General features: G+C 59.9%; 1 protein-coding gene across 2 annotated transcripts in view; it reads left to right on the top strand.

Annotated features, from left to right (window-relative positions):
* LOC139405487 (vascular endothelial growth factor receptor 3-like) overlaps positions 1-25,540 on the top strand; it is a 267,475-nt gene that overhangs the window by 64,534 nt on the left and 177,401 nt on the right. The window lies entirely within an intron of this gene.

Genomic DNA, 25,540 nt, shown 5'->3' with positions numbered 1-25,540 from the left:
TCTGTCTCTGACCCAGCCCAGTATCTCAATCTCTGACCCAGCCCAGCCCTTCTGTCTCTGACCCAGCCCAGCCCTTCTGTCTCTGACCCAGCACAGCCCAGTATCTCTGTCTCTGACCCAGCCCAGTATCTCTGTCTCTGACCCAGCCCAGCCCTTCTGTCTCTGACCCAGCCCTTCTGTCTCTGACCCAGCCCAGCCCTTCTGTCTCTGACCCAGCACAGTATCTCTGTCTCTGACCCAGCCCAGCCCTTCTGTCTCTGTCTCTGACCCAGCCCAGCCCTTCTGTCTCTGACCCAGCCCTTCTGTCTCTGTCTCTGACCCAGTCCTTCTGTCTCTGACCCAGCCCACTATCACCCTGTCTCTGACCCAGCCCTTCTGTCTCTGACCCAGCCCTTCTGTCTCTGACCCAGCCCAGTAACTCTGCCTCTGACCCAGTCCTTCTGTCTCTGACCCAGCCCACTATCACCCTGTCTCTGACCCAGCCCTTCTGTCTCTGACCCAGCCCTTCTTTCTCTGACCCAGCCCTTCTGTCTCTGACCCAGCCCAGTATCTCTGTCTCTGAACCAGCCCAGCCCTTCTGTCTCTGACCCAGCCCTTCTTTCTCTGACCCAGCCCTTCTGTCTCTGATCCAGCCCAGTATCTCTGTCTCTGACCCAGCCCAGCCCTTCTGTCTCTGACCTAGCCCACTATCACCCTGTCTCTGACCCAGCCCTTCTGTCTCTGACCAAGCCCTTCTGTCTCTGACCCAGCCCAGTCTCTCTGTCCCTGACCCAGCCCAGTCTCTCTGTCCCTGACCCAGCCAAGTCTCTCTGTCCCTGACCCAGCCCAGTCTCTCTGTCCCTGACCCAGCCCAGTCTCTCTGTCCCTGACCCAGCCCAGTCTCTGTCCCTGACCCAGCCCAGTCTCTCTGTCCCTGACCCAGCCCAGTCTCTCTGTCCCTGACCCAGCCCAGTCTCTGTCCCTGACCCAGCCCAGTCTCTCTGTCTCTGACCCAGCCCAGCCCTTCTGTCTCTGACCCAGCCCTTCTGTCTCTGTCTCTGACCCAGTCCTTCTGTCTCTGACCCAGCCCACTATCACCCTGTCTCTGACCCAGCCCTTCTGTCTCTGACCCAGCCCTTCTGTCTCTGACCCAGCCCAGTAACTCTGCCTCTGACCCAGTCCTTCTGTCTCTGACCCAGCCCACTATCACCCTGTCTCTGACCCAGCCCTTCTGTCTCTGACCCAACCCTTCTTTCTCTGACCCAGCCCTTCTGTCTCTGACCCAGCCCAGTATCTCTGTCTCTGAACCAGCCCAGCCCTTCTGTCTCTGACCCAGCCCTTCTTTCTCTGACCCAGCCCTTCTGTCTCTGATCCAGCCCAGTATCTCTGTCTCTGACCCAGCCCAGCCCTTCTGTCTCTGACCTAGCCCACTATCACCCTGTCTCTGACCCAGCCCTTCTGTCTCTGACCAAGCCCTTCTGTCTCTGACCCAGCCCAGTCTCTCTGTCCCTGACCCAGCCCAGTCTCTCTGTCCCTGACCCAGCCAAGTCTCTCTGTCCCTGACCCAGCCCAGTCTCTCTGTCCCTGACCCAGCCCAGTCTCTCTGTCCCTGACCCAGCCCAGTCTCTGTCCCTGACCCAGCCCAGTCTCTCTGTCCCTGTCCCAGCCCAGTCTCTCTGTCCCTGACCCAGCCTCTCTGTCCCTGGCCCAGCCTCTCTGTCCCTGACCCAGTCTCTCTGTCCCTGATCCAGCCCAGCCTCTCTGTCCCTGACCCAGCCCAGTCTCTCTGTCCCTGACCCAGCCGTGTCTCTCTTTCCCTGACCCTGCCCAGTCTCTCTGTCCCTGACACAGCCCAGTCTCTCTGTCCCTAACACAGCCCAGTCTCTCTGTCCCTGACCCAGCCCAGTCTCTCTGTCCCTGACCCACCCCAGTCTCTCTGTCCCTGACCCAGCCCAGTCTCTCTGTCCCTGACCCAGCCCAGTCTCTCTGTCCCTGACCCAGCCCAGTCTCTCTGTCCCTGACCCAGCCCGGTCTCTGTCTCTGCCCCAGCCCAGTATCTCTGTCTCTGCCCCAGCCCAGTATCTCTGTCTCTGACCCAGCCCAGCCCTTCTGTCTCTGACCCAGCCCTTCTGTCTCTGACCCAGCCAAGCCCTTCTGTCTCTGACCCAGCCCAGCCCTTCTGTCTCTGACCCAGCCCAGTATCTCAATCTCTGACCCAGCACAGCCCTTCTGTCTCTGACCCAGCCCAGCCCTTCTGTCTCTGACCCAGCCCAGCCCAGTATCTCTGTCTCTGACCCAGCCCAGTATCTCTGTCTCTGACCCAGCCCAGCCCTTCTGTCTCTGACCCAGCCCTTCTGTCTCTGACCCAGCCCAGCCCTTCTGTCTCTGACCCAGCACAGTATCTCTGTCTCTGACCCAGCCCAGCCCTTCTGTCTCTGTCTCTGACCCAGCCCAGCCCTTCTGTCTCTGACCCAGCCCTTCTGTCTCTGTCTCTGACCCAGTCCTTCTGTCTCTGACCCAGCCCACTATCACCCTGTCTCTGACCCAGCCCTTCTGTCTCTGACCCAGCCCTTCTGTCTCTGACCCAGCCCAGTATCTCTGTCTCTGACCCAGTCCTTCTGTCTCTGACCCAGCCCACTATCACCCTGTCTCTGACCCAGTCCTTCTGTCTCTGACCCAGCCCTTCTTTCTCTGACCCAGCCCTTCTGTCTCTGACCCAGCCCAGTATCTCTGTCTCTGACCCAGCCCAGTATCTCTGTCTCTGCCCCAGCCCAGTATCTCTGTCTCTGACCGAGCCCAGGCCTTCTGTCTCTGACCCAGCCCTTCTGTCTCTGACCCAGCCAAGCCTTTCTGTCTCTGACCCAGCCCAGCCCTTCTGTCTCTGACCCAGCCCAGTATCTCAATCTCTGACCCAGCCCAGCCCTTCTGTCTCTGACCCAGCCCAGCCCGTCTGTCTCTGACCCAGCCCAGCCCAGTATCTCTGTCTTTGACCCAGCCCAGTATCTTTGTCTCTGACCCAGCCCAGCCCTTCTGTCTCTGACCCAGCCCTTCTGTCTCTGACCCAGCCCAGCCCTTCTGTCTCTGACCCAGCCCAGTATCTCTGTCTCTGACCCAGCCCAGTATCTCTGTCTCTGCCCCAGCCCAGCATCTCTGTCTCTGACCCAGCCCAGCCCTTCTGTCTCTGACCCAGCCCAGTATCTCTGTCTCTGACCCAGCCCAGTATCTCTGTCTCTGCCCCAGCCCAGTATCTCTGTCTCTGACCCAGCCCAGCATTTTTGTCTCTGACCCAGCCCTTCTGTCTCTGACCCAGCCAAGCCCTTCTGTCTCTGACCCAGCCCAGCCCTTCTGTCTCTGACACAGCCCAGTATCTCAATCTCTGACCCAGCCCAGCCCTTCTGTCTCTGACCCAGCCCAGCCCTTCTGTCTCTGACCCAACCCAGCCCAGTATCTCTGTCTCTGACCTAGCCCAGTATCTCTGTCTCTGACCCAGCCCAGCCCTTCTGTCTCTGACCCAGCCCTTCTGTCTCTGACCCAGCCCACTATCATCCTGTCTCTGACCCAGCCCTTCTGTCTCTGACCAAGCCCTTCTGTCTCTGAACCAGCCCCGTCTCTGTCCCTGACCCAGCCTCTCTGTCCCTGACCCAGCATCTCTGTCCCTGACCCAGCCTCTCTATCCCTGACCCAGCCCAGTCTCTGTCCCTGACCTAGCCCAGTCTCTGTCCCTGACCCAGCCTCTCTGTCCCTGACCCAGTCTCTCTGTCCCTGATCCAGCCCAGTCTCTCTGTCCCTGACACAGCCCAGTCTCTCTGTCCCTGACACACCCCAGTCTCTCTGTCCCTAACACAGCCCAGTCTCTCTGTCCCTGACCCAGCCCAGTCTCTCTGTCCCTGACCCAGCCCAGTCTTTCTGTCCCTGACCCAGCCCAGTCTCTCTGTCCCTGACCCAGCCCGGTCTCTGTCCCTGACCCAGCCAAGTCTCTGTCCCTGACCCAGCCTCTCTGTCCCTGACCCAGCCCAGTCTCTGTCCCTGACCCATCCCAGTCTCTGTCCCTGACCCAGCCTCTCTGTCCCTGACCCAGCCTCTCTGTCCCTGACCCAGTCTCTCTGTCCCTGATCCAGCCCAGCCTCTCTGTCCCTGACCCAGCCTCTCTGTCCCTGACCCAGCCTCTCTGTCCCTGACCCAGTCTCTCTGTCCCTGATCCAGCCCAGCCTCTCTGTTCCTGACCCAGCCCAGTCTCTCTGTCCCTGACCCAGCCCTGTCTCTCTGTCCCTGACCCAGGCCAGTCTCTCTGTCCCATGACCCAGCCCAGTCTATCTGTCCCAGACCCAGCCCAGTCTCTCTGTCCCTGACCCAGCCCAGTCTCTCTGTCCCTGACCCAGCCCAGTCTCTCTGTCCCTGACCCAGCCCAGTCTCTCTGTCCCTGCCCCAGTCTCTCTGTCCCTGACCCAGCCCAGTCTCTCTGTCCCTGACCCAGCCTCTCTATCCCTGACCCAGCCTCTCTGTCCCTGACCCAGTCTCTCTGTCCCTGACCCAGCCCAGTCCCTGTCCCTGACCCAGCCTCTCTGTCCCTGACCCAGCTTCTCTGTCCCTGACCCAGCCTCTCTGTCCCTGACCCAGTCTCTCTGTCCCTGACCCAGCCTCTCTGTCCCTGACCCAGTCTCTCTGTCCGTGACCCAGCCCCGTCTCTGTCCCTGACCCAGCCCTTCTGTCCCTGACCCAGCCCAGTCTCTGTCCCTGACCCTGCCCAGTCTCTCTGTCCCTGACCCCGCCCAGTTTCTCTGTCCCTGACCCAGCCCAGTCTCTCTATCCCTGACCCAGCCCAGTCTCTCTGTCCGTGACCCAGCCCCGTCTCTGTCCCTGACCCAGCCCTTCTGTCCCTGACCCAGCCCAGTCTCTGTCCCTGACCCTGCCCAGTCTCTCTGTCCCTGACCCCGCCCAGTTTCTCTGTCCCTGACCCAGCCCAGTCTCTCTATCCCTGACCCAGCCCAGTCTCTGTCCCTGACCCAGCCCAGTCTCTGTCCCTGACCCAGCCTCTCTGTCCCTGACCCAGTCTCTCTGTCCCTGATTCAGCCCAGCCTCTCTGTCCCTGACCCAGCCTAGCCTCTCTGTCCCTGACCCAGCCCAGTCTCTCTGTCCCTGACCCAGCCCAGTCTCTCTGTCCCTGACCCAGCCCAGTCTCCCTGTCCCTGACCCAGCCCAGTCTCTCTGTCTCTGACCCAGCCCAGTCGCTATGTCCCTGACCCTGCCCAGTCTCTCTATCCCTGATCGAGCACAGTCTCTCTGTCCCTGACCCAGCCCAGTCTCTCTGTCCCTGACCCAGCCCAGTCTCTCTGTCCCTGACCCAGCCCAGTCTCTCTGTCCCTGACCCAGCCCTTCTGTCCCTGACCCAGCCCAGTCTCTCTGTCCATGACCCAGCCCAGTCTCTATGTCCCTGACCCAGCCCAGTCTCTGTCTCTGACCCAGCCTCTCTATCCCTGACCCAGACTCTCTGTCCCTGACACAGCACAGTCTCTCTGTCCCTGACCCAGCCCAGTCTCTCTGTCCCTGCCCCAGTCTCTCTGTCCCTGACCCAGCACAGTCTCGCTGTCCCTGACCCAGCCCAGTCTCTCTATCCCTGACCCAGCCTCTCTATCCCTTACCTAGCCTCTCTGTCCCTGGCCCAGCCTCTCTATCCCTGACCCAGCACAGTCTCTCTGTCCCTGACCCAGCCCAGTCGCTCTGTCCCTGACCCAGCCCAGTCTCTCTGTCCCTGACCCAGCCCAGTCTCTCTATCCCTGACCCAGCCTCTCTGTCCCTGACCCAGTCTCTCTGTCCCTGAACCAGCCCAATCTCTGTCCCTGACCAAGCCTCTCTGTCCCTGACCCAGCCTCTCTGTCCCTGACCCAGTCTCTCTGTCCCTGACCCCGCCCCGTCTCTGTCCCTGACCCAGCCCTTCTGTCCCTGACCCAGCCCAGTCTCTGTCCCTGAACCTGCCCAGTCTCTCTGTCCCTGACCCAGCCCAGTTTCTCTGTCCCTGACCCAGCCCAGTCTTTCTGTACCTGACCCAGCCCAGTCTCTCTGTCCCTGACCCAGCCCAGTCTCTCTGTCTCTGACCCAGCCCAGTCTCTCTGTCCCTGATCTAGCCCAGTCTCTCTGTCTCTGACCCTGCCCAGTCTCTCTGTCCCTGACCCAGCCCAGTCTCTCTCCCTGACCCATCCCAGTCTCTGTCCCTGACCCATCCCAGTCTCTGTCCCTGACCCAGCCTCTCTGTCCCTGATCCAGCCTCTCTGTCCCTGACCCACCCCAGTCTCTGTCCCTGACCCAGCCCAGTCTCTCTGACCCTGACCCAGCCCAGTCTCTCTGTCCCTGACCCAGCTCAGTCTCTCTGTCCCTGACCCAGCCCAGTCTCTCTGTCCCTGACCCAGCCCAGTCTCTCTGTCCCTGACACAGCCCAGTCTCTCTGTCCCTGACACAGCCCAGTCTCTCTGTCCCTGACCCAGCCCAGTCTCTCTGTCCCTGACCCAGCCCAGTCTCTCTTTCCCTGACCTAGCCCAGTCTCTCTGTCCCTGACCCTGCCCAGTCTCTCTGTCCCTGACCCAGCCCAGTCTCTCTCCCTGACCCAGCCCAGTCTCTCTCCCTGACCCAGCCCAGTCTCTCTGTCCCTGACCCAGCCCAGTCTCTCTGTCCCTGACCCAGCCCAGTCTCTTTGTCCCTGACCCAGCCCAGTCTCTGTCCCTGACCCAGCCTCTCTATCCCTGACCCAGCCCAGTCTCTGTCCCTGACCCAGCCTCTCTGTCCCTGGCCCAGTCTCTCTGTCCCTGACCCAGCCCAGTCTCTATGTCCCTGACCCGGCCCTTCTGTCCCTGACCCAGCCCAGTCTCTCTGTCCCGGACCCAGCCCAGTCTCTCTGTCCCTGACCAAGCCCAGTCTCTGTCCCTGACCCAGCCCAGTCTCTCTGTCCCTGACCCAGCCCAGTCTCTCTGTCCCTGACCAAGCCCAGTCTCTCTGTCCCTGACCCAGCCCAGTCCCTGACCCAGCCCAGTCTCTCTGTCCCTGACCAAGCCCAGTCTCTCTGTCCCTGACCCAGCCAAGTCTCTCTGTCCCTGACCCAGCCCAGTCTCTGACCCAGCCCAGCCTCTCTGTCCCTGACCCAACCTCTCTGTCCCTGACCCACCCCAGTCTCTGTCCCTGACCCACCCCAGTCTCTGTCCCTGTCCCAGCCCAGCCTCTCTGTCCCTGACCCAGCCCAGTCTCTCTATCCCTGACCCAGCCCAGTCTCTCTGTCCCTGACCCAGCCCAGTCTCTCTGACCCTGACCCAGCCCAGACTCTCTGTCCCTGATCCAGCCTCTCTGTCCCTGACCCACCCCAGTCTCTGTCCCTGACCCAGCCCAGACTCTCTGTCCCTGACCCAGCCCAGTCTCTCTGTCCCTGACCCAGCCCAGTCTCTCTATCCCTGACCCAGCCCAGTCTCTCTGTCCCTGACCCAGCCCAGTCTCTCTGACCCTGACCCTGCCCAGTCTCTCTGTCCCTGACCCAGCCCAGTCTCTCTGTCCCTGACCCAGCCCAGTCTCTCTGTCCCTGAACCAGCCCAGTCTCTCTGTCCCTGACCTAGCCCAGTCTCTCTGTCCCTGACCCTGCCCAGTCTCTCTGTCCCTGACCCAGCCCAGTCTCTCTCCCGGACCCAGCCCAGTCTCTCTCCCTGACCCAGCCCAGTCTCTCTGTCCCTGACCCAGCCCAGTCTCTCTGTCCCTGACCCAGCCCAGTCTCTCTGTCCCTGACCCAGCCCAGTCTCTGTCCCTGACCCAGCCTCTCTATCCCTGACCCAGCCCAGTCTCTGTCCCTGACCCAGCCCAGTCTCTGTCCCTGACCCAGCCTCTCTGTCCCTGGCCCAGTCTCTCTGTCCCTGACCCAGCCCAGTCTCTATGTCCCTGACCCGGCCCTTCTGTCCCTGACCCAGCCCAGTCTCTCTGTCCCGGACCCAGCCCAGTCTCTCTGTCCCTGACCAAGCCCAGTCTCTGTCCCTGACCCAGCCCAGTCTCTCTGTCCCTGACCCAGCCCAGTCTCTCTGTCCCTGACCAAGCCCAGTCTCTCTGTCCCTGACCCAGCCCAGTCCCTGACCCAGCCCAGTCTCTCTGTCCCTGACCAAGCCCAGTCTCTCTGTCCCTGACCCAGCCAAGTCTCTCTGTCCCTGACCCAGCCCAGTCTCTGACCCAGCCCAGCCTCTCTGTCCCTGACCCAGTCTCTCTGTCCCTGACCCAGCCTCTCTGTCCCTGACCCAGTCTCTCTGTCCGTGACCCAGCCCCGTCTCTGTCCCTGACCCAGCCCTTCTGTCCCTGACCCAGCCCAGTCTCTGTCCCTGACCCTGCCCAGTCTCTCTGTCCCTGACCCCGCCCAGTTTCTCTGTCCCTGACCCAGCCCAGTCTCTCTATCCCTGACCCAGCCCAGTCTCTGTCCCTGACCCAGCCCAGTCTCTGTCCCTGACCCAGCCTCTCTGTCCCTGACCCAGTCTCTCTGTCCCTGATTCAGCCCAGCCTCTCTGTCCCTGACCCAGCCTAGCCTCTCTGTCCCTGACCCAGCCCAGTCTCTCTGTCCCTGACCCAGCCCAGTCTCTCTGTCCCTGACCCAGCCCAGTCTCCCTGTCCCTGACCCAGCCCAGTCTCTCTGTCTCTGACCCAGCCCAGTCGCTATGTCCCTGACCCAGTCTCTCTGTCCCTGACCCAGCCTCTCTGTCCCTGACCCAGTCTCTCTGTCCCTGACCCAGCCTCTCTGTCCCTGACCCAGTCTCTCTGTCCGTGACCCAGCCCCGTCTCTGTCCCTGACCCAGCCCTTCTGTCCCTGACCCAGCCCAGTCTCTGTCCCTGACCCTGCCCAGTCTCTCTGTCCCTGACCCCGCCCAGTTTCTCTGTCCCTGACCCAGCCCAGTCTCTCTATCCCTGACCCAGCCCAGTCTCTGTCCCTGACCCAGCCCAGTCTCTGTCCCTGACCCAGCCTCTCTGTCCCTGACCCAGTCTCTCTGTCCCTGATTCAGCCCAGCCTCTCTGTCCCTGACCCAGCCTAGCCTCTCTGTCCCTGACCCAGCCCAGTCTCTCTGTCCCTGACCCAGCCCAGTCTCTCTGTCCCTGACCCAGCCCAGTCTCCCTGTCCCTGACCCAGCCCAGTCTCTCTGTCTCTGACCCAGCCCAGTCGCTATGTCCCTGACCCTGCCCAGTCTCTCTATCCCTGATCGAGCACAGTCTCTCTGTCCCTGACCCAGCCCAGTCTCTCTGTCCCTGACCCAGCCCAGTCTCTCTGTCCCTGACCCAGCCCAGTCTCTCTGTCCCTGACCCAGCCCTTCTGTCCCTGACCCAGCCCAGTCTCTCTGTCCATGACCCAGCCCAGTCTCTATGTCCCTGACCCAGCCCAGTCTCTGTCTCTGACCCAGCCTCTCTATCCCTGACCCAGACTCTCTGTCCCTGACACAGCACAGTCTCTCTGTCCCTGACCCAGCCCAGTCTCTCTGTCCCTGCCCCAGTCTCTCTGTCCCTGACCCAGCACAGTCTCGCTGTCCCTGACCCAGCCCAGTCTCTCTATCCCTGACCCAGCCTCTCTATCCCTTACCTAGCCTCTCTGTCCCTGGCCCAGCCTCTCTATCCCTGACCCAGCACAGTCTCTCTGTCCCTGACCCAGCCCAGTCGCTCTGTCCCTGACCCAGCCCAGTCTCTCTGTCCCTGACCCAGCCCAGTCTCTCTATCCCTGACCCAGCCTCTCTGTCCCTGACCCAGTCTCTCTGTCCCTGAACCAGCCCAATCTCTGTCCCTGACCAAGCCTCTCTGTCCCTGACCCAGCCTCTCTGTCCCTGACCCAGTCTCTCTGTCCCTGACCCGGCCCCGTCTCTGTCCCTGACCCAGCCCTTCTGTCCCTGACCCAGCCCAGTCTCTGTCCCTGAACCTGCCCAGTCTCTCTGTCCCTGACCCAGCCCAGTTTCTCTGTCCCTGACCCAGCCCAGTCTTTCTGTACCTGACCCAGCCCAGTCTCTCTGTCCCTGACCCAGCCCAGTCTCTCTGTCTCTGACCCAGCCCAGTCTCTCTGTCCCTGATCTAGCCCAGTCTCTCTGTCTCTGACCCTGCCCAGTCTCTCTGTCCCTGACCCAGCCCAGTCTCTCTCCCTGACCCATCCCAGTCTCTGTCCCTGACCCATCCCAGTCTCTGTCCCTGACCCAGCCTCTCTGTCCCTGACCCAGCCTCTCTGTCCCTGATCCAGCCTCTCTGTCCCTGACCCACCCCAGTCTCTGTCCCTGACCCAGCCCAGTCTCTCTGACCCTGACCCAGCCCAGTCTCTCTGTCCCTGACCCAGCTCAGTCTCTCTGTCCCTGACCCAGCCCAGTCTCTCTGTCCCTGACCCAGCCCAGTCTCTCTGTCCCTGACACAGCCCAGTCTCTCTGTCCCTGACACAGCCCAGTCTCTCTGTCCCTGACCCAGCCCAGTCTCTCTGTCCCTGACCCAGCCCAGTCTCTCTTTCCCTGACCTAGCCCAGTCTCTCTGTCCCTGACCCTGCCCAGTCTCTCTGTCCCTGACCCAGCCCAGTCTCTCTCCCTGACCCAGCCCAGTCTCTCTCCCTGACCCAGCCCAGTCTCTCTGTCCCTGACCCAGCCCAGTCTCTCTGTCCCTGACCCAGCCCAGTCTCTTTGTCCCTGACCCAGCCCAGTCTCTGTCCCTGACCCAGCCTCTCTATCCCTGACCCAGCCCAGTCTCTGTCCCTGACCCAGCCTCTCTGTCCCTGGCCCAGTCTCTCTGTCCCTGACCCAGCCCAGTCTCTATGTCCCTGACCCGGCCCTTCTGTCCCTGACCCAGCCCAGTCTCTCTGTCCCGGACCCAGCCCAGTCTCTCTGTCCCTGACCAAGCCCAGTCTCTGTCCCTGACCCAGCCCAGTCTCTCTGTCCCTGACCCAGCCCAGTCTCTCTGTCCCTGACCAAGCCCAGTCTCTCTGTCCCTGACCCAGCCCAGTCCCTGACCCAGCCCAGTCTCTCTGTCCCTGACCAAGCCCAGTCTCTCTGTCCCTGACCCAGCCAAGTCTCTCTGTCCCTGACCCAGCCCAGTCTCTGACCCAGCCCAGCCTCTCTGTCCCTGACCCAACCTCTCTGTCCCTGACCCACCCCAGTCTCTGTCCCTGACCCACCCCAGTCTCTGTCCCTGTCCCAGCCCAGCCTCTCTGTCCCTGACCCAGCCCAGTCTCTCTATCCCTGACCCAGCCCAGTCTCTCTGTCCCTGACCCAGCCCAGTCTCTCTGACCCTGACCCAGCCCAGACTCTCTGTCCCTGATCCAGCCTCTCTGTCCCTGACCCACCCCAGTCTCTGTCCCTGACCCAGCCCAGACTCTCTGTCCCTGACCCAGCCCAGTCTCTCTGTCCCTGACCCAGCCCAGTCTCTCTATCCCTGACCCAGCCCAGTCTCTCTGTCCCTGACCCAGCCCAGTCTCTCTGACCCTGACCCTGCCCACTCTCTCTGTCCCTGACCCAGCCCAGTCTCTCTGTCCCTGACCCAGCCCAGTCTCTCTGTCCCTGAACCAGCCCAGTCTCTCTGTCCCTGACCCAGCCCAGTCTCTCTGTCCCTGACCCAGCCCAGTCTCTCTGACCCTGACCCAGCCCAGTCTCTCTGTCCCTGACCCAGCTCAGTCTCTCTGTCCCTGACCCAGCCCAGTCTCTCTGTCCCTGACCCAGCCCAGTCTCTCTGTCCCTGACCTAGCCCAGTCTCTCTGTCCCTGACCCTGCCCAGTCTCTCTGTCCCTGACCCAGCCCAGTCTCTCTCCCTGACCCAGCCCAGTCTCTCTCCCTGACCCAGCCCAGTCTCTCTGTCCCTGACCCAGCCCAGTCTCTCTGTCCCTGACCCAGCCCAGTCTCTCTGTCCCTGACCCAGCCCAGTCTCTGTCCCTGACCCAGCCTCTCTATCCCTGACCCAGCCCAGTCTCTGTCCCTGACCCAGCCCAGTCTCTGTCCCTGACCCAGCCTCTCTGTCCCTGGCCCAGTCTCTCTGTCCCTGACCCAGCCCAGTCTCTATGTCCCTGACCCGGCCCTTCTGTCCCTGACCCAGCCCAGTCTCTCTGTCCCGGACCCAGCCCAGTCTCTCTGTCCCTGACCAAGCCCAGTCTCTGTCCCTGACCCAGCCCAGTCTCTCTGTCCCTGACCCAGCCCAGTCTCTCTGTCCCTGACCAAGCCCAGTCTCTCTGTCCCTGACCCAGCCCAGTCCCTGACCCAGCCCAGTCTCTCTGTCCCTGACCAAGCCCAGTCTCTCTGTCCCTGACCCAGCCAAGTCTCTCTGTCCCTGACCCAGCCCAGTCTCTGACCCAGCCCAGCCTCTCTGTCCCTGACCCAACCTCTCTGTCCCTGACCCACCCCAGTCTCTGTCCCTGACCCACCCCAGTCTCTGTCCCTGTCCCAGCCCAGCCTCTCTGTCCCTGACCCAGCCCAGTCTCTCTATCCCTGACCCAGCCCAGTCTCTCTGTCCCTGACCCAGCCCAGTCTCTCTGACCCTGACCCAGCCCAGTCTCTCTGTCCCTGACCCAGCCCAGTCTCTCTGTCCCTGACCCAGCCCAGTCTCTCTGTCCCTGACCCAGCCCAGTCTCTCTGTCCCTGACCTAGCACAGTCTCTCTGTCCCTGACCCTGCCCAGTCTCTCTGTCCCTGACCCAGCCCAGTCTCTCTGCCTGACCCAGCCCAGTCTCTCTGTCCCTGACCCAGCCCAGTCTCTCTGTCCCTGACCCTGCCCAGTCTCTCTGTCCCTGACCCAGCCCAGTCTCTCTCCCTGACCCAGCCCAGTCTCTCTCCCTGACCCAGCCCAGTCTCTCTGTCCCTGACCCAGCCCAGTCTCTCTGTCCCTGACCCAGCCCAGTCTCTCTGTCCCTGACCCAGCCCAGTCTCTGTCCCTGACCCAGCCTCTCTATCCCTGACCCCGCCCAGTCTCTGTCCCTGACCCAGCCCAGTCTCTGTCCCTGACCCAGCCTCTCTGTCCCTGGCCCAGTCTCTCTGTCCCTGACCCAGCCCAGTCTCTATGTCCCTGACCCGGCCCTTCTGTCCCTGACCCAGCCCAGTCTCTCTGTCCCGGACCCAGCCCAGTCTCTCTGTCCCTGACCAAGCCCAGTCTCTGTCCCTGACCCAGCCCAGTCTCTCTGTCCCTGACCCAGCCCAGTCTCTCTGTCCCTGACCAAGCCCAGTCTCTCTGTCCCTGACCCAGCCCAGTCCCTGACCCAGCCCAGTCTCTCTGTCCCTGACCAAGCCCAGTCTCTCTGTCCCTGACCCAGCCAAGTCTCTCTGTCCCTGACCCAGCCCAGTCTCTGACCCAGCCCAGCCTCTCTGTCCCTGACCCAACCTCTCTGTCCCTGACCCACCCCAGTCTCTGTCCCTGACCCACCCCAGTCTCTGTCCCTGTCCCAGCCCAGCCTCTCTGTCCCTGACCCAGCCCAGTCTCTCTATCCCTGACCCAGCCCAGTCTCTCTGTCCCTGACCCAGCCCAGTCTCTCTGACCCTGACCCAGCCCAGTCTCTCTGTCCCTGACCCAGCCCAGTCTCTCTGTCCCTGACCCAGCCCAGTCTCTCTGTCCCTGACCCAGCCCAGTCTCTCTGTCCCTGACCTAGCACAGTCTCTCTGTCCCTGACCCTGCCCAGTCTCTCTGTCCCTGACCCAGCCCAGTCTCTCTGCCTGACCCAGCCCAGTCTCTCTGTCCCTGACCCAGCCCAGTCTCTCTGTCCCTGACCCAGCCCAGTCTCTCTGTCCCTGACCCAGCCTAGTCTCTATGTCCCTGACCCAGCCCTTCTGTCCCTGACCCAGCCGGGTATCTCTGTCCCTGACCCAGCCCAGTCTCTCTGTCCCTGACCAAGCCCAGTCTCTGTCCCTGACCCAGCCCTTCTGTCTCTGTCCCTGGCCCAGTCTCTCTGTCCTTGACCCAGCCCAGTCTCTCTGTCCCTGACCCAGCCCAGTCTCTCTGTCCCTGACCCTGCCCAGTCTCTCTGTCTCTGACCCAGCCCAGTCTCTCTGTCCCTGATCCTGCCCAGTCTCTCTATCCCTGACCAAGCACAGTCTCTCTGTTCCTGACCCAGTCCGGTCTGTGTCCCTGACCCAGCCCGGTCTCTGTCCCTGACCCAGCCAAGTCTCTGTCCCTGACCCAGCCTCTCTATCCCTGACCAAGCCAAGTCTCTGTCCCTGACCCAGCCCAGTCTCTGTCCCTGACCCAGCCTCTCTGTCCCTGACCCAGCCTCTCTGTCCCTGACCCAGCCTCTCTGTCCCTGACCCACCCAGCCTCTCTGTCCCTGACCCAGCCCAGCCTCTCTGTCCCTGACCCAGCCCAGTCTCTCTGTCCCTGAACCAGCCCAGTCTCTCTATCCCTGACCCAGCCCAGTCTCTCTGTCCCTGACCCAGCCCAGTCTCTCTGTCCCTGACCCAGCCCAGTCTCTCTGTCCCTGACCCAGCACAGTCTCTCTGTCCCTGACCCAGCCCAGTCTCTCTGTCCCTGACACAGCCCAGTCTCTCTGTCCCTGACACAGCCCAGTCTCTCTGTCCCTGACCCAGCCCAGTCTCTCTGTCCCTGACCCAGCCCAGTCTCTCTGTCCCTGACCCAGCCCGGTCTCTGTCCCTGACCCAGCCTCTCTGTCCCTGACCCAGTCTCTCTGTAACTGACCCAGCCCAGTCTCTCTGTCCCTGACACAGCCCAGTCTCTCTGTCCCTGACCCAGCCCAGTCTCTCTGTCCCTGACCCAGCCCAGTCTCTCTGTCCCTGACCCAGCCCAGTCTCTCTGTCCCTGACCTAGCACTGTCTCTCTGTCCCTGACCCTGCCCAGTCTCTCTGTCCCTGACCCTGCCCAGTCTCTCTGCCTGACCCAGCCCAGTCTCTATGTCCCTGACCCAGCCCTTCTGTCCCTGACCCAGCCCAGTATCTCTGTCCCTGACCCAGCCTAGTCTCTCTGTCCCTGACCAAGCCCAGTCTCTGTCCCTGACCCAGCCCAGTCTCTCTGTCCCTGACCCAGCCCAGTCTCTCTGTCCCTGACCCAGCCCAGTCTCTGTTCCTAACCCAGCCCAGTCTCTCTGTCCCTGACCCAGCCCAGGCTCTGTCCCTGACCCTGCCCAGTCTCTCTATCTCTGACCGAGCACAGTCTCTCTGTCCCTGACCCAGCCCAGTCTCTCTGTCCCTGACCCACCCCAGTCTCTGTCCCTGACCCAGCCCAGTCTCTGTCCCTGACCCAGCCCAGTCTCTCTGTCCCTGACCCAGCCCAGTCTCTATGTCCCTGACCCAGCCCAGGCTCTGTCCCTGACCCAGCCCAGTCTCTCTGTCCCTGACCCAGCCGAGTCTCTCTGTCCCTGACCCAGCCCAGTCTCTGTCCCTGACCCAGCCTCTCTATCCCAGACCCAGCCCAGTCTCTGTCCCTGACCCAGCCCAGTCTCTGTCCCTGACCCAGCCTCTCTGTCCCTGGCCCAGTCTCTCTGTCCCTGACCCAGCCCAGTCTCTCTGTCCCTGACCCAGCCCAGTCTCTATGTCCCTGACCCAGCCCTTCTGTCCCTGACCCAGTCTCTCTGTCCCTGACCCAGGCCAGTCTCTCTGTCCATGACCCAGCCCAGTCTCTCTGTCCCTGACCAAGCCCAGTCTCTATGTCCCTGACCCAGCCCAGTCTCTCTGTCCCTGACCCAGCCCAGTCTCTGTCCCTGACCCAGCCCAGTCTCTCTCTCCCTGACCCAGCCCAGTCTATCTGTCCCTGACCCTGCCCAGTCTCTGTCTCTTACCCAGCCCAGTCTCTCTGTCCCTGACCCTGCCCAGTCTCTCTATCCCTGACCGAGCACAGTCTCTCTGTCCCTGACCCAGCCCAGTCTCTCTGTCCCTGACCCAGCCCAGTCTCTGTCCCTGACCCAGCCCAGTCTCTGTCCCTGACCCAGCCAATCTCTGTCTCTGACCCAGCCCAGTCTCTGTCCCTGACCCATCCTATCTGTCCCTGGCCCAGTCTCTCTGTCCCTGACCCAGCCCAGTCTCTCTGTCCCTGACCCAGCCCAGTCTCTCTGTCCCTGACCCAGCCCAGTCTCTATGTCCCTGACCCAGCCCTTCTGTCCCTGACCCAGCCCAGTCTCTCTGTCCCTGACCCAGCCCGGTCTCTGTCCCTGACCCAGCCTCTCTGTCCCTGACCCAGTCTCTCTGTCCCTGATCCAGCCCAGCCTCTCTGTCCCTGACCCAGCCCAGCCTCTCTGTCCCTGACCCAGCCCAGTCTCTCTGTCCCTGACCCAGCCCAGTCTCTCTGTCCCTGACCCAGCCCAGTCTCTCTGTCTCTGACCCAGCCCAGTCTCTCTGTTCCTGACCCTGCCCAGCCTCTCTATCCCTGATCCAGCCCAGTCTTTGTCCCTGACCTAGCCCAGTCTCTGTCCCTGACCCAGCCTCTCTGTCCCTGACCCAGCCTCTCTGTCCCTGACCCAGCCTCTCTGTCCCTGACCCAGCCTCTCTGTCCCTGACCCACCCCAGTCTCTGTCCCTGACCCAGCCCAGCCTCTCTGTCCCTGACCCAGCCCAGTCTCTCTGTCCCTGACCCAGCCCAGTCTCTCTATCCCTGACCCAGCCCAGTCTCTCTGTCCCTGACCCAGTCCAGTTTCTCTGACCCTGACCCAGCCCAGTCTCTCTGTCCCTGACCCAGCCCAGTCTCTCTGTCCCTGACCCAGCCAAGACTCTCTGTCCCTGACCCAGCCCAGTCTCTCTGTCCCTGACCCAACCCAGTCTCTCTGTCCCTGACACAGCCCTGTCTCTCTGTCCCTGACCCAGCCCAGTCTCTCTGTCCCTGACCCAGCCCAGTCTCTCTGTCCCTGACCCAGCCCGGAAACTATCCCTGACCCAGCCCAGTCTCTGTCCCTGACCCATCCCAGTCTCTGTCCCCGACCCAGCCTCTCTGTCCCTGACCCAGTCTCTCTGTCCCTGATCCAGCCCAGTCTCTCTGTCCCTGACCCAGCCCAGTCTCTCTGTCCCTGACCCAGCCCAGTCTCTCTGTCTCTGACCCAGCCCATTCTCTCTGTCCCTGACCCTGCCCAGTCTCTCTATCCCTGACCGAGCACAGTCTCTCTGTCCCTGACCCAGCCCGGTCTGTGTGCCTGACCCATCCCAGTCTCTCTGTCCCTGACCCAGCCCTTCTGTCCCTGACCAAGACCAGTCTCTCTGTCCCTGACCCAGCCCAGTCTCTATGTCCCTGACCCAGCCCTTCTGTCCCTGACCCAGCCCAGTCTCTCTGTCCCTGACCCAGCCCAGTCTCTCTGTCCCTGACCCAGCCCAGTCTCTGTCCCTGACACAGCCCGGTCTCTCTGTCCCTGACCCAGCCCAGTCTCTCTGTCCCTGACCCAGCCCGGTCTCTGTCCCTGACCCAGCCAAGTCTCTGTCCCTGACCCAGCCTCTCTATCCCTGACCCAGCCCAGTATCTGTCCCTGACCCATCCCAGTCTCTGTCCCTGACCCAGCCTCTCTGTCCCTGACCCAGTCTCTCTGTCCCTGATCCATCCCATTCTCTCTGTCCCTGACCCAGCCCAGCCTCTCTGTCCCTGACCCAGCCCAGTCTCTCTGTCCCTGACCCAGCCCAGTCTCTGTCCCTGACCCAGCCCAGTCTCTCTGTCCCTGACCCAGCCCAGTCTCTATGTCCCTTTCCCAGCCCTTCTGTCCCTGACCCAGCCCAGTCTCTCTGTCCCTGACCCAGTTTCTCTGCACTTGACCCAGCCCAGTATCTGTCCCTGACCCAGCCCAGTCTCTCTGTCCCTAACCCAGCCCAGTCTCTCTGTCCATGACCCAGCCCAGTCTCTCTGTCCCTGACCTAGCCCAGTCTTTGTCCCTGATCCAGCCCAGCCTCTCTGTCCCTGACCCAGCCCAGTCTCTCTGTCCCTGACCCAGCCCAGTCTCTATGTCCCTGACCCAGCCCAGTCTCTATGTCCCTTTCCCAGCCCTTCTGTCCCTGACCCAGCCCAGTCTCTCTGTCCCTGACCCAGTTTCTCTGCACTTGATCCAGCCCAGTCTCTGTCCCTTACCCAGCCCAGTCTCTCTGTCCCTAACCCAGCCCAGTCTCTCTGTCCATGACCCAGCCCAGTCTCTCTGTCCCTGACCTAGCCCAGTCTTTGTCCCTGACCCAGCCCAGCCTCTCTGTCCCTGACCCAGCCCAGTCTCTCTGTCCCTGACCCAGCCCAGTCTCTCTGTCCCTGACCCAGCCCAGTCTCTCTGTCTCTGACCCAGCCCAGTCTCTCTGTCCCTGACCCATCCCAGTCTCTCTGTCTCTGGCCCAGCCCATTCTCTCTGTCCCTGACCCTGCCCAGTCTCTCTATCCCTGACCGAGCACAGTCTCTCTGTCCCTGACCCAGCCCGGTCTGTGTCCCTGATCCAGCCCAGTCTCTCTGTCCCTGACCCAGCCCTTCTGTCCCTGACCCAGCCCAGTCTCTCTGTCCCTGACCCAGCCCAGTCTCTCTGTCCCTGACCCAGCCCAGTCTCTCTGTCCCTGACCCAGCCCAGTCTCTCTGTCCCTGACCCAGCCCAGTCTCTATGTCCCTGACCCAGCCCAGTCTCTCTGTCCCTGACCCAGCCCAGTCTCTCTGTCCCTGACCCAGCACAGTCTCTCTGTCCCTGACCCAGCCCAGTCTCTGTCCCTGACCCAGCCCAGTCTCTCTGTCCCTGACCCAGTCTCTGTCCCTGACCCAGCCCAGTCTCTGTCCCTGACCCAGCCTCTCTGTCCCTGACCCAGCCTCTCTGTCCCTGACCCAGCCTCTCTGTCCCTGACCCACCCCAGTCTCTGTCCCTGACCCAGCCAAGCCTCTATGTCCCTGACCCAGCCCAGTCTCTCTGTCCCTGACCCAGCCCAGTCTCTCTGTCCCTGACCCAGCCCAGTCTCTCTGTCCCTGACCCAGCCTCTCTATCCCTGACCCAGCACAGTCTCTCTGTCCCTGACCCAGCCCAGTCGCTCTGTCCCTGACCCAGCCAATCCTCTCTGTCCCTGACCCAGCCCAGTCTCTCTGTCCCTGACCCAGCCCAGTCTCTCTTTCCCTGACCCAGCCCAGTCTCTCTGTCCCTGACCCAGCCCAGTCTCTCTGTCCCTGACCCAGCCCAGTCTCTCTGTCCCTGACCCAGCCCAGTCTCTATGTCCCTGACCCAGCCCAGTCTCTCTGTCCCTGACCCAGCCCAGTCTCTCTGTCCCTGACCCAGCCCAGTCTCTCTGTCCCTGACCCAGCCTCTCTATCCCTGACCCAGCCCAGCCTCTCTATCCCTGACCCAGCCCAGCCTCTCTGTCCCTGACCCAGCCCAGTCTCTCTGTCCCTGACCCAGCCCAGTCTCTGTCCCTGACCCAGCCCAGTCTCTCTGTCCCTGACCCAGCCCAGTCTCTATGTCCCTTTCCCAGCCCTTCTGTCCCTGACCCAGCCCAGTCTCTCTGTCCCTGACCCAGTTTCTCTGCACCTGACCCAGCCCAGTCTCTGTCCCTGACCCAGCCCAGTCTCTCTGTCCCTAACCCAGCCCAGTCTCTCTGTCCATGACCCAGCCCAGTCTCTCTGTCCCTGACCTAGCCCAGTCTTTGTCCCTGACCCAGCCCAGCCTCTCTGTCCCTGACCCAGCCCAGTCTCTCTGTCCCTGACCCAGCCCAGTCTATCTGTCCCTGACCCAGCCCAGTCTCTCTGTCTCTGACCCAGCCCAGTCTCTCTGTCCCTGACCCTGCCCAGTCTCTCTATCCCTGACCGAGCACAGTCTCTCTGTCCCTGACCCAGCCCAGTCTCTCTGTCCCTGACCCAGCCCAGTCTCTCTGTCCCTGACCCAGCCCAGTCTCTCTGTCCCTGACCCAGCCTAGTCTCTGTCCCTGACCCAGCCCAGTGTCTCTGTCCCTGACCCAGCCCAGTCTCTCTGTCCCTGACCCAGCCCAGTCTCTCTGTCCCTGACCCAGCCCTTCTGTCCCTGACCCAGCCCAGTCTCTCTGTCCCTGACCCAGCCCAGTCTCTCTGTCCCTGACCCAGCCCAGTCTCTGTCCCTGCCCCAGCCCAGTCTCTCTGTCCCTGACCCAGTCCAGTCTCTCTGTCCCTGACCCAGTCTCTCTGTCCCTGACCCAGCCCAGTCTCTCTGTCCCTGACCCAGCCCAGTCTCTCTGTCCCTGACCCAGCCCAGTCTCTCTGTCCCTGACCCAGCCCAGTCTCTCTGTCCCTGACCCAGCCCAGTCTCTCTGTCCCTGACCCAGCCTCTCTATCCCTGACCCAGTACAGTCTCTCTGTCCCTGACCCAGCCCAGTCGCTCTGTCCCTGACCCAGCCAATCCTCTCTGTCCCTGACCCAGCCCAGTCTCTCTGTCCCTGACCCAGCCCAGTCTCTCTGTCCCTGACCCAGCCCAGTCTCTCTGTCCCTGACCCAGCCCAGTCTCTCTATCCCTGACCCAGCCCAGTCTCTCTGTCCCTGACCCAGCCCAGTCTCTCTGTCCCTGACCCAGCCCAGTCTCTCTGACCCTGACCCAGCCCAGTCTCTCTGTCCCTGACCCAGCCCAGTCTCTCTGTCCCTGACCCAGCCAATTATCTCTGTCCCTGACCCAGCCCAGTCTCTCCGTCCCTGACCTAACCCAGTCTCTCTGTCCCTTCCACAGCCCAGTCTCTCTGTCCCTGACACAGCCCGGTCTCTCTGTCCCTGACCCAGCCCAGTCTCTATGTCCCTGACCCAGCCCAGTCTCTCTGTCCCTGACCCAGCCCGGTCTCTGTCCCTGACCCAGCCAAGTCTCTGTCCCTGACCCAGCCTCTCCATCCCTGACCCAGCCCAGTCTCTGTCCCTGACCCATCCCAGTCTCTGTCCCTGACCCAGCCTCTCTGTCCCTGACCCAGTCTCTCAGTCCATGATCCAGCCCAGCCTCTCTGTCCCTGACCCAGCCCAGCCTCTCTGTCCCTGACCCAGCCCAGTCTCTCTGTCCCTGACCCAGCCAAGTCTCTGTCCCTGACCCAGCCTCTCCATCCCTGACCCAGCCCAGTCTCTGTCCCTGACCCATCCCAGTCTCTGTCCCTGACCCAGCCTCTCTGTCCCTGACCCAGTCTCTCTGTCCATGATCCAGCCCAGCCTCTCTGTCCCTGACCCAGCCCAGCCTCTCTGTCCCTGACCCAGCCCAGTCTCTCTTTTATTTTTTTTTTTTATTTCACCTTTATTTAACCAGGTAGGCTAGTTGAGAACAAGTTCTCATTTGCAACTGCGACCTGGCCAAGATAAGGCATAGCAGTGTGAACAGACAACACAGAGTTACACATGGAGTAAACAATTAACAAGTCAATAACACAGTAGAAAAAAGGGGAGTCTATATATACATTGTGTGCAAAAGGCATGAGAAGGTAGGCAAATAATTACAATTATGCAGATTAACACTGGAGTGATAAATGATCAGATGGTTATGTAAAGGTAGAGATATTGGTGTGCAAAAGAGCAGAAAAATAAATAAATAAAAACAGTATGGGGATGAGGTAGGTGAAAATGGGTGGGCTATTTACCAATAGACTATGTACAGCTGCAGCGATCGGTTAGCTGCTCAGATAGCAGATGTTTGAAGTTGGTGAGGGAGATAAAAGTCTCCAACTTCAGCGATTTTTGCAATTCGTTCCAATCACAGGCAGCAGAGAACTGGAACGAAAGGCGGCCAAATGAGGTGTTGGCTTTAGGGATGATCAGTGAGATACACCTGCTGGAGCGCGTGCTACGGATGGGTGTTGCCATCGTAACCAGTGAACTGAGATAAGGCGGAGCTTTACCTAGCATGGACTTGTAGATGAGCTGGAGCCAGTGGGTCTGGCGACGAATATGTAGCGAGGGCCAGCCGATTAGAGCATACAAGTCGCAGTGGTGGGTGGTATAAGGTGCTTTAGTGACAAAACGGATGGCACTGTGATAAACTGCATCCAGTTTGCTGAGTAGAGTGTTGGAAGCAATTTTGTAGATGACATCGCCGAAGTCGAGGATCGGTAGGATAGTCAGTTTTACTAGGGTAAGTTTGGCGGCGTGAGTGAAGGAGGCTTTGTTGCGGAATAGAAAGCCGACTCTTGATTTGATTTTCGATTGGAGATGTTTGATATGGGTCTGGAAGGAGAGTTTAGAGTCTAGCCAGACACCTAGGTACTTATAGATGTCCACATATTCAAGGTCGGAACCATCCAGGGTGGTGATGCTGGTCAGGCGTGCGGGTGCAGGCAGCGAACGGTTGAAAAGCATGCATTTGGTTTTACTAGCGTTTAAGAGCAGTTGGAGGCCACGGAAGGAGTGCTGTATGGCATTGAAGCTCGTTTGGAGGTTAGATAGCACAGTGTCCAAGGACGGGCCGGAAGTATATAGAATGGTGTCGTCTGCGTAGAGGTGGATCAGGGAATCGCCCGCAGCATGAGAAACATCATTGATATATACAGAGAAAAGAGTCGGCCCGAGAATTGAACCCTGTGGCACCCCCATAGAGACTGCCAGAGGACCGGACAGCATGCCCTCCGATTTGACACACTGAACTCTGTCTGCAAAGTAATTGGTGAACCAGGCAAGGCAGTCATCCGAAAAACCGAGGCTACTGAGTCTGCCAATAAGAATACGGTGATTGACAGAGTCGAAAGCCTTGGCAAGGTCTATGAAGACGGCTGCACAGTACTGTCTTTTATCGATGGCGGTTATGATATCGTTTAGTACCTTGAGCGTGGCTGAGGTACACCCGTGACCAGCTCGGAAACCAGATTGCACAGCGGAGAAGGTACGGTGGGATTCAAGATGGTCAGTGATCTGTTTGTTGACTTGGCTTTCGAAGACCTTAGATAGGCAGGGCAGGATGGATATTGGTCTGTAACAGTTTGGGTCCAGGGTGTCGCCCCCTTTGAAGAGGGGGATGACTGCGGCAGCTTTCCAATCCTTGGGGATCTCAGACGATATGAAAGAGAGGTTGAACAGGCTGGTAATAGGGGTTGCGACAATGGCGGCGGATAGTTTCAGGAATAGAGGGTCCAGATTGTCAAGCCCAGCTGATTTGTACGGGTCCAGGTTTTGCAGCTCTTTCAGAACATCTGCTATCTGGATTTGGGTAAAGGAGAACCTGGAGAGGCTTGGGCGAGTAGCTGCGGGGGGGGGGGAGCTGTTGGACGAGGTTGGAGTAGCCAGGCGGAAGGCATGGCCAGCCGTTGAGAAATGCTTGTTGAAGTTTTCGATAATCATGGATTTATCGGTGGTGACCGTGTTACCTAGCCTCAGTGCAGTGGGCAGCTGGGAGGAGGTGCTCTTGTTCTCCATGGACTTCACAGTGTCCCAGAACTTTTTGGAGTTGGAGCTACAGGATGCAAACTTCTGCCTGAAGAAGTTGGCTTTAGCTTTCCTGACTGACTGTGTGTATTGGTTCCTGACTTCCCTGAACAGTTGCATATCGCGGGGACTGTTCGATGTTAGTGCAGTCCGCCACAGGATGTTTTTGTGCTGGTCGAGGGCAGTCAGGTCTGGAGTGAACCAGGGGCTATATCTGTTCTTAGTCCTGCATTTTTTGAACGGAGCATGCTTATCTAAAATGGTGAGGAAGTTACTTTTAAAGAAAGACCAGGCATCCTCAACTGACGGGATGAGGTCAATGTCCTTCCAGGATACCCGGGCCAGGTCGATTAGAAAGGCCTGCTCACAGAAGTGTTTTAGGGAGCGTTTGACAGTGATGAGGGGTGGTCGTTTGACTGCGGCTCCGTAGCGGATACAGGCAATGAGGCAGTGATCGCTGAGATCCTGGTTGAAGACAGCGGAGGTGTATTTGGAGGGCCAGTTGGTCAGGATGACGTCAATGAGGGTGCCCTTGTTTACAGAGTTAGGGTTGTACCTGGTGGGTTCCTTGATGATTTGAGTGAGATTGAGGGCATCTAGCTTAGATTGTAGGACTGCCGGGGTGTTAAGCATATCCCAGTTTAGGTCACCTAACAGAACAAACTCTGAAGCTAGATGGGGGGCGATCAATTCACAAATGGTGTCCAGGGCACAGCTGGGAGCTGAGGGGGGTCGGTAGCAGGCGGCAACAGTGAGAGACTTATTTCTGGAGAGAGTAATTTTCAAAATTAGTAGTTCGAACTGTTTGGGTATGGACCTGGAAAGTATGACATTACTTTGCAGGCTCTCTCTGCAGTAGACTGCAACTCCTCCTCCTTTGGCAGTTCTATCTTGACGGAAGATGTTATAGTTGGGTATGGAAATCTCCGAATTTTTGGTGGCCTTCCTGAGCCAGGATTCAGACACGGCAAGGACATCAGGGTTAGCAGAGTGTGCTAGAGCAGTGAGTAAGACAAACTTAGGGAGGAGGCTTCTGATGTTGACATGCATGAAACCAAGGCTTTTTCGATCACAGAAGTCAACAAATGAGGGTGCCTGGGGACATGCAGGGCCTGGGTTTACCTCCACATCACCCGCGGAACAGAGAAGGAGTAGTATGAGGGTGCGGCTGAAGGCTATCAAAACTGGTCGCCTAGGGCGTTGGGGACAGAGAATAAGAGGAGCAGGTTTCTGGGCATGGTAGAATATATTCAGGGCATAATGCGCAAACAGGGGTATGGTGGGGTGCGGGTACAGCGGAGGTAAGCCCAGGCACTGGGTGATGATGAGAGAGGTTGTATCTCTGGACATGCTGGTTGTAATGGGTGAGGTCACCGCATGTGTGGGGGGTGGGACAAAGGAGGTAACAGGGGTATAAAGAGTGGAACTAGGGGCTCCATTGTAAACTAAAACAATGATAACTAACCTGCACAACAGTATACAAGGCATATTGACATTTGAGAGAGACATACAGCAAGGCATACAGTAATCACAGGTGTTGAATTGGGAGAGCTAGCTAAAACAGTAGGTGAGACAACAGCTAATCAGCTAGCACAACAACAGCAGGTAGAATGGCGATTGATTAGGCAGAGGGTCGGATTAACTACACACAGAGCCTAAGTGCGGCTGGGGCCGACAGATAAAACATAAACAAGCAGAATGGATTACCGTGATTAATGGACAGTCCAGCATGCATCAGCTATGTAGCCAAGTGATCAGTGTCCAAGGGGCAGCGGTGGATGGGGCAGGGAAGCTGGACTGGCGAGTGTTATCCAATGACCAAATAGCTTGTAGCCAGTTAGCTGGTTAGCTTCTGGAGGTTCTTGAGTGTGTTCTAAAAATGTAAAGATAATAGCGGTTCCGTATCACATTGGGTGAGGCAGGTTACCGGAAGGTATAAACAAATTAAAAATCGAAAAGGGATAGAAAGTAAATATGGGTTCAGTGAGTGTTTGGGACGCGGCGATTCAGACGGTTAGCAGGCCTGTGCTAACAAGCTAACAGTTAGTAGACGGTGCTAAACACGGTAGCAGTTAGCGGACCGGGCTAAACAAGCTAGCAGTTAGCAGGCCGAATTTGCAAGCAAGGAGATAGCAAGGGCTAGAGAGTTAGCCTTTGGGGACGTCGCGATGGGGGTATCTGTTTATTCCTCTTCATGCAGTGACATCGATGGACCGGTCGTGGGTCTGGATATTGTAGCCCAGGAGCTCAAAATGTTCCGTTTGCGATGGGAATCCGGGGATGAAAAATAAAATAAAATAATAAATAGGTCCGTTATGCTCTGGTTAGAGTCGCGTTGTTCGAACTGGCGAGAGC

The sequence above is a fragment of the Oncorhynchus clarkii genome, unplaced genomic scaffold (assembly GCF_045791955.1).
Source record: "Oncorhynchus clarkii lewisi isolate Uvic-CL-2024 unplaced genomic scaffold, UVic_Ocla_1.0 unplaced_contig_8391_pilon_pilon, whole genome shotgun sequence".
Lineage (NCBI taxonomy): Eukaryota > Metazoa > Chordata > Actinopteri > Salmoniformes > Salmonidae > Oncorhynchus > Oncorhynchus clarkii.
Note: the sequence above shows the minus strand (reverse complement) of the source record. Positions and strands in the feature narration are given on the sequence as shown.